General features: G+C 51.9%; 1 pseudogene; it reads right to left on the minus strand.

The window, feature by feature from the left end:
* Positions 1 to 5,033: 5,033 nt before the first annotated feature.
* On the minus strand, positions 5,034 to 8,422 carry LOC100433703 (large ribosomal subunit protein eL6-like; annotated as a pseudogene).
* Between the last annotated feature and the right edge of the window lie 254 nt (positions 8,423 to 8,676).

The raw sequence follows: 8,676 nt of genomic DNA on the forward strand, positions 1-8,676 counted from the left end.
CTGGGGGACTATCAACCTAAGACCACTCTTAGCTAATTTCTTGACTTTGGTTTCCCAGACCAAATGGTATCAATTCAAACCCAAACCCAGTGAGGCCAGGTATGGATTCTCAGGGGATGCTCTATCCCACTCAGAGCCCAGGAGTTGAGACACATGTTTCCTTGTCATTTCTTTTTATTAATTTCTGTTTTACCTCATTCTATCACTGAGGGTATGGCCTCCAAGTGTCCTGCATTTCTAGGGAGTCTCACTTCCAAGTCCCTGCCTCGTGCAGGCCCCGGGTTTGGTGTCCAGTGCCTGGATGGCTGTGGAAACCGAGGCTCTCTGTTCCTGAGCTTGGCAAATATCCCCAAGGGCAGCAGCTGAGTCCGCAGCTTCTTCTTTGCTTCTGTCCCCTGGGGCTCTCTTACTGATGTGTGCCCCACTATGTATTTAACAGGATATCAGGATAAATTTTCCAGGATTTCTAGGTGTTTTGTGGCAACGGGATTTTCAGATTTGTAGATTTTCCTTTTGCTGGAAACAAAAATGCCCAGAGAGATTTTATAACTGACTCAAGCCCGTGCGTCTTGGACAGAACAAGAGTCCCGTCCCCTTCAATTACACCGTGCCGAAATGACACGTTAGCTAGCCTGTGGGTAAGAGTACGTTTTCCATTAGGCCTTTTGAGATGCTATGTTTAGCTCACAGACCCCAGCAGCACCTTCATGGACCTGTAGACACGTGGGGGATTGAGGCTGGGGAGTGTGGTGTGGAGACTTCTTTTTAGGGGACCTCAGCCTCACACTGAAGCCTTCTGTTACCATCTGACATTGCCTAGCTCTAGGATCCTCCTCCCCTTTCTCCTCCTCCTTCTTTTTCTTCTGTTTTTACAAAGAATGTGGAAATATGTACTTTTTTTTTCTACAATAAAGACGAGAACATGGAGCCCATAACATTTTCCAGGGCTGTCCATCTAACGACCTTGTCAAAGTGAAAGGCGATCGGTCCTCAGTGACCACGCACTGGTTCTCAGCAATTAGTTTTTTCCCCACCTCCCTAATCATTTAAAAATTACTCCAGGCCGGGTGCGGTGGCTCAAGCCTGTAATCCCAGCACTTTGGGAGGCCAAGGCGGGTGGATCACTAGGTCAGGGATTTGAGACCAGCCTGACCAACATGGTAAAACCCCGTCTCTAAAAATACAAAAATTAGCTGGGCGCAGTGGTGCATGCCTGTAGTCCCAGCCACTCGGAAGGCTGAGGCAGGAGAATCACTTGAACCCAGGAAGCGGAGGTTGCAGTGAGCAGAGATTGTGTCACTGCACTCCAGTCTGGGTGACAGAGTGAGACTCCATCTCAAAAAAAAAAAAAAAAAAAGAAAGAAATTACTGCATACTGGAATTTTGCTCAAAATTGGTCAGGCTTGCTGGTTTGTTTCTATTTTTCATTTATTTATTTTTTTGAGATAGGGTCTCACTCTGTCACCCAGGCTAGAATGCAGTGGCACAATCATAGCTCACTGCAGCCTTGACCTCCTGGGCTCAAGTGATCCTCCCACTTCAGCCTCCTGGGTAGCTACAACTGTATATGTGCATCATCACCATGCCTGGGTAATTATTATTATGTTTTAATTTTTTGTAGAGATGGGGGAGGTGTCTCACTATGTTGTCCAGGCTGGTCTCGAACTCCTGGACTCAAGCAATCCTCCTGCCTCAGCCTCACAAAATGCTGAGACTATGGGCATTAGCCACTGCACCAGGCCTAGTTGGTTTTTAGAATTCACCTTTCCTCTGTTTTTGAAAACTGAGCTGGCATTTCCTGTCTTCAGACTACTGGCCTCTTTTCTTTCTTTTTTTTAAAACAGAGTCTCACTCTGTCCCCCAGGCTGGAGTGCAGTGGTGCGATCTTGGCTCACTACAACCTCTGCCTCCCGGGTTCAAGCAATTCTTGTGCCTCAGCCTCTCGAGTAGCTGAAATTACAGGGGCCCACCACACCTGGCTAATTTTTGTATTTTTAGTAGAGACAGGGTTTCACCATGTTGGCCAGGCTGGTCTCAAACTCCTGACCTCAAGTGATCTGCCCTCCTCGGCCTCCCAAAGTGCTGGGATTACATGTGTGAGCCACCACGCCCGGCCTCTCTTTTCAATTCTCTTGATTTCTTAGGTGTTTTTGCGTTTGACCTGTGCCGAGGCTCTCACGTTCTTTCACTTTCCCTGGTTAGAAATTTTCTAGTTCTGAAAGCGTAAACCTAACTAAAGTGACCCAAAGGTTTCTACCCTCCCTCTCTTATCTGAAGATTGGAAATCCTATGATGTGAGGAATCTGGTCGTAGAATTCATAAATCAAAGTTGAAGTAACTTCGGCAGACCAGTCAGATGAGCTGGTGAAGACCCAGGACTGATCTGATTTAAAAAAAATCAGGCCCCCATGTGGAATGAATAGGGTTCAGGCGAAACCTCCAGACCAGAAAAGGGGAGAGGGAGGGTCCTAACTCCCAGGCCGTGTGCTAAACACGGTACAGATCCACAGCCACCAAAAATATCAGGCATTGTATTGTGGCCCGAGTAGGACTGGGGATGGCTGCCTCCAACTAGTTTAGTAACCTATGGAGCTCAATAGTTGTTCATTTCACAATCGGGTGCCTGCCTCCCTTGGGCCTCCCTGCTGCGCCTGGCCATGTGGAAACCCCTGTAGCTCCCTGGCTGTGCAGGAGCAGCCACAGTGTGCCCCTCCCAGGACCACCGTCCCCCTCACTGTCTCTGAGGCACCTGCATGGACCAGGTCTGGATTGAGTCTCATTTCTCTGGATTCCCACAGCAGCCGGTGGCTGCCTCTCCCACACCTGTCACTCCGTGTCATGGAAAGCTGTGTGTCTTCCTTCCCACCGAGTCTGAGCCACTCGAGGTCAGGGCCATGACCGTGAGCTGCACGTCCTTGGCGCCCAGTGTGAACCATGTACAGTAGAGGCCGACTGACGTCTTGGAGGCAGAAGTGAGTACGTAACTGATAATTGCTTAAAGTCGGCCGGGCCAAGGTTTACAGGCTGGGAGCATCACCAGATGCAGGTGGGGCACAGTGGGGAGGGGGGAGGTTCCCAAGGCCGCTCATCAATGGAGTCTGAAGGCAGCTGTCCAGGGGTAGCCTCTGAAACATTCTGGAACAAGCTTGTCCTGTCACAATGTGGCTGTGAGGGGACCCTCACCCGGAGGCCTTGGGTGATGTGTTTGTTAGTTTCACAGCCACACATCAGCATGGGCCTGTGTCCCCCAGGCCACATGTCGGCATGGGCCATGTCCCCCAACCCATGCGTCAGCATGGGCCTTGTCCCCCAGGCCACGCATCAGCATGAGCCATGTCCCCCAACCCCCACGTCAGCATGGGCCATGTCCCCCAACCCACACGTGAGCATGGGCCATGTCCCCACATAGGTGAGTCCCTGATGCAGGTTGGGTCCCCGGGGAAGCTCACTCAGAGACAGAAGTGTGTTTATTGGTGGTGGGGCACTGCTCTTGGGTTTAAGGTCTGTGAAGGGGGAGAAGGAAGGCCAGTGGGGTAGAGGGAGTAGTTGGGCAGTGATGCCCTAATCGCTGGTCCCTGGGGAAGCTCTGGAGCTGGCACACCCCTTCAGGGTCATCCCGAGTGGAGCCTGGGGCCAGGCCTTTATCCACAGTGTGGGCCACCACTGGGTGCAGGTGCCCAGGAGGGGGCGTGTTATGGGTTGAATTGTGTCCCTCCAAAAAGATATGTTCAAGTCCCAAACCCGGCTACCTGTGAATGTGACAAATCCATTGTAGAAACCAGCATTCAGATCTCATCTCTGCACAACCGAAATCAGCATTCAGATCTCATCACTGCACAACCTAAACCAGCATTCACTCATCTCTGCACAACCTAAACCAGCATTCACTCATCTCTGCACAACCGAAACCAGCATTCAGATCTCAGCTCCGCACAACTGTGATCACTATCGAGAGCAGTGACTGTTACATAGGTTTAGAGACACGTTGTGGGGGTTATACGACCACGTATTACTGGGCAAAAAGACGTCACTCAAGCCCATTAGTGCAGAGGTTCCTTTAACTGTGGAGGATTAAATCAAGGAATCAGAGATTGTTTACACCAGAAGGGACTTTGAGGTGTTCACTTAATTGGAAAGCAGATCACTGTGGGCCCTACATGGGTGTTGGTATCCACTGAAACTCCAAATCCCATCCAGGGGAGGCTGACACAGGCACCAGGTGTAAGGCCCCACCCCAGCCAGGCTCCCCTCCGCGGGCAAGCCTGCGGCCTGGCCAGGAAGCCCAGCATGGTGTGAATGCTGAGGGGGGTGCCCCAAGCTCCCCCTCCAAGACAGAGGCACAGTCATCGCCTCCCAGGATTCACCTGGAGGGGGCTGCCTGGCGTGAGCTCATGCCCTCTCGTGCCACCTGCTTTAGTGGCTGATTGCTATGCCAGGTAACGGCAGGGCCACCTGCCTGATTCAGGCTGCTGTGCAGCCGCCCAGCCTCAGAGCTGCCTGTGAGCCTGGCTGAGGCCTTTGCTGCTCATTCCTGCTGCCCTCACCCTTGGCGGGGGCTGGTCTCCAGAGCATCCCCATAATCCACTTGCACCCGGATCTCTGTCTCTGAGTGTGCTCCAAACCCAGTCCCAGCGTGTGGATAGTCACGGATCTCTGTCTCCGAGTGTGCTCCAAACCTGGCCCCAGTGTGTGGACAGTGGTGTCCTTCTGCACATGCTGGGGTAATTGATGGTTGTATCTGCTCCGAGACGGTAGAATGGGCTAGCTCCCAGCCCCAACAAATGGCCCTCTGCGCCCTCCACACACACTCAGCACAGGCTCAGCAGCCTGGGGAAGAAGGAAGCCGCTCTGCTCTGTGCTCTGGGTGCCTGGCCCTGTGAACAGCACGGAGTGTCCCCACGGCTCACTGCGCCTCCTCCTTCTGGCCCACGTCCATGCCAGCATGCTGTTCACAGACACGGCCCAGGCCTCTGTCCCTACAGCTTTATTATTTTTTAAATGTTATCAGTTATTTCACTAGGTTCTTCTTAAATTTAGAACACCAATTTGTGAGGATAAATTCCATTCCTCAGAGCAAACACAGATCTCAGGTAGCCCTGGAGCTAAGGAATAGCTTTGATTTTTGGTAAAATCTGTGAGTCCACAGCTTTCTGATCAATCTTGCGCTGCCCCGTAATCTCGTATTTCTCTTTTTCTGTGTCGAAGATCTCACCTTCCTGGTGTCTGGGCTTCCGCAGCTGCTGCTTCTTGAAGCAAGCATCAGTGAGATGTTTTGGGATTTTTACATTGCTGATGTCAGTTTTGGTTGAGGTGGCAATGACCAATGTCTTGTGTGTTCTCCGTAGAGGAATTCGATTGAGGACCAGAGGTCCACTCCTAAGTAACAAGCCACTAGACAGCTGCTTCAAGAAAACCACCCTCTTACCTCTGTAGCATCCAGTGAAGATGATTAGAATGGCTTCGGGGGTAATGCTGGCTCACAGTTTTCTCATGTGCTGACTGAAGGTTTTTTTGCCGTGGCTCAACAGCTTTCGAGGCGCATCTCCAGTAGGATAATATCTAGGCATTTTGTTAACCACCCAGGACCACCGTTCTTGTAACCACCAACTGGTTTTGTAACAGTTGCAAGAACCTTCTCCCTCTTTTTCTTTTCAACCTTGGACTTCACAGCTGAGTACTTCCTCTTCCACGTAGCCTTTCTGGAATACATGGCAGGTTGGGAATACCTGCCAACTCCTCTGACAAGGACGGGATTGAGGCTGCAATGGGGCTTCCCCTTCTTGAGTTTTTCAGTCTTGAGGTGATCCCTTTTCACCTTGCCACCAGCATCAGCCTTCTTTGCTTCAGGCTTCTTCTCTTTAGTATCCGGCTTCTCAACTTTTTCACCTGCCGTCTTGCAAGATGGGAAAGAGCTTAGCTTTGCTTCCAAGGCAGGAGCTGAGCTTTCTTCTCTGCAAAGGGCCTTATAGAGAATGTTCTCTGGTCTTCTTTTCTTCCTTCTGCAAACTCTTCTCCAAGGGGCCAGATGCTGGAGATGATGGGACTGTCTTTTAATCTAGGGAGGGGTTATCATTAGCCCGTGGTGCTAATTACATGAATTGTTAAAGCCCACATGAGCATGCTGCACCCAAGGTGCAAAGAGAATGAATGCAGCCCCTTTGTTTCTACTGGCTGGCATTGTCTCTTGGGGATGCCACAGTCTCTTGACAGACACGTGGTCAGCACTGCAGACCCCCCTTCTTCCCCTCAGCTCCTGATTCTCTCTGAGTGGGGGTGGTGCATGCGGTGGGGGAAGGAGAGCCCCTGGTCTCTAGGCAGGTGGCTGTTCTGCCCTTGGGTGGGCCCTAGCTGCTGGAGGCTTAGGTGGTGGGTCTGTCTTGTCCTGCCCCTGGGCAGCCTGGTGGGCTGTTGCAGAAGCCTGTGGCTGCTGTCATCTATGGTCTGGGGAGCTCAGCCATCCACCCTGGCTGATGATGTCCTGGCTGCTCTGGAGGTGCCCTCAGGTCTGGTTGGAACTTCCATTTGATTCTTGGCTCAAACAGCCCCATTGACTGATTGCACCCTTGGCTTCAGAGTCACTTTACCCCCATGAAAATGACTTTCTCTGACAGGTCCCCATGCCTCAGCTAATAGCTACCTAGGAGTTCCTGCCATAACAATGGAGCTAGGCAGACCCTGAGTGTCACCTTGGGCTCTTTTCGAGTCTCTGTATTTACCCAGCTGCCCTGGCCTGGGTGGAAGTTGGGAGTCCCAGAGCCATTGGGGTGGAGCCCGCAGGCAGGCCAGGTGTTCTTGGAGTCCCCATGGGAGTCAGGTCGAGGCAGGGCCCTGCTTTGACCTCTCCCCACGCTGCGTTATGACCCTCCTGGCTTGGAGAGTGTGGGCTCAGGGGGAGAGGGGACACCAAGGGTTGCTGCCTGTGCCACCTGCCTCTACCCCACTCTTCCTCAGCACCACCTGGCAGGAAGGCTCCGACGTCCTGTTTCCCCCAGGTGGCTGAGATTTTCTCCATTCCACATCTTTCTCCTTCCAGGAGCAGGATCTTCCCCAACCCTGCCTCGAGGCCCAGATGGCAGTCAGGGATCAGGTTTAGGGAACCATTAACACCCAGTGTGACGATTTCAGATCCTGCTCCCATGACCTCCACATCCCCTAGACTGGAAGCTTCCTGAGGACAGGGTCCTGCTGTCCTGTTACTGTACCCCCAGCACAGGCCGGCACCAAATGAAAACACAGACTTACACATTCTCCTAGAAAACTCCAGATAGCCCAGTAAGGCCTCTCTGGACCTCATCAGAGATGTGGGAAGCACTCTTTGAGAAACACTGCTCCAGACTTTCCTGTGAGTCACCGAATGATACTGATTTCACCTGATGCTGTTATTTAGATGACTGCAATACACTAGACGATTTGGTTGTAAAACTTGGCACTCTCGAATAGAGGTCAAGTTCAAGAATCAATCCAGAAATGCTCTTCACAGTGTGCAGTGTCACTGGTTGTAGCACATTGAAATCATGACCAATAGAAGGCAGCCTTTGGGAGAACCCTGTGTGTGTCTGAAGTTAATGAAGAGGAAAGCAAATGGCTGACCGGCTGTTCTGCTCTGGTTTCCATGCCCACCTGTATTTCTAGAGGGTAGGGTTGTCAGGCCCAGGGCCTGCGGGCCTTGAGGTCACTCTGTTCCTTAATGCAGGGGCTGCTGTCCCCACAGGGCAGCAGCAAACAAGGAGAAACAGAGCCACCCCCACTGCCACCATGTGCTTTACACGCATCACCTCACTAAATTTTCCCAACCAGCTATGGGCAATAAATGTTATTGCGTCCCATTGAACAGGTAGGCAAACTGAGGCTCTGGGAAATTTAGTGATTTTCTTTAATCATGCAGCCATACAGTTTAGGGGATTTGGAGGTTATGGGAGCAGGAGCTGAAATCATCACACTGGGTGTTAATTGTTCCTTAAAGCCTGATCCCTGACTGCCATCTGGACCTGGAGGCAGGGTTAGGGAAGATCCTGCTCCTGGAAGGAGGAAGATGTGGAATGGAGAAAATCTCAGCTACCAGGAAGAGAAATGGGAGGACAGAGGCTTCCCGCCAGGCAGGTGGTGAGGAAGAGTGGGGTAGAGCCAGGTGGCACAGGCAGCAGCCCTTGATGTGCCAAGGTTGGAGCATGAACTGGTTCTTGCAAGAAGAGGTCCTTTGAGGACCCTGTGGCCCCAGGACTTTCTGCAGAAGTGGGTGCTCTTCCCCAGGAAAGGAGAGGTGCATGATTTTGAGCAGCACTGGGCTTTTCCAGCACGAAGAGAATTTCTCGAGTTTCAGACGAGAGCCTTTCCGGATTCTTCTTTGAAGCCCTACTGGGGAGAACTGTGCCACTGAGCTGATGGGGGGATGCGATGTGGGGGACGGAACGTCAGCTGCCATGTCAGTGCCAGGGGCACTGGGCTGGCAAGAGAGCCACCATTTCTGCCCAAGCACTAGCCAGGGGACAATGGAGATTGTGACAAAGAAACAAGGACAGTTTGGTGTGACAGTGACAGTGGGCTCTCTGTGTGCCATGACATAGCAGGAAAGGCCAGGCCAGACCGACTGTGGATGTCTGATGGCTTTGAGTGAACTCAACAACCATTGACTGGGTGAAGAATGGGAAGGGCACCAGCTGAAGCCTGAGGACCATC

This window comes from Pongo abelii, chromosome 12 (assembly GCF_028885655.2).
Source record: "Pongo abelii isolate AG06213 chromosome 12, NHGRI_mPonAbe1-v2.0_pri, whole genome shotgun sequence".
Lineage (NCBI taxonomy): Eukaryota > Metazoa > Chordata > Mammalia > Primates > Hominidae > Pongo > Pongo abelii.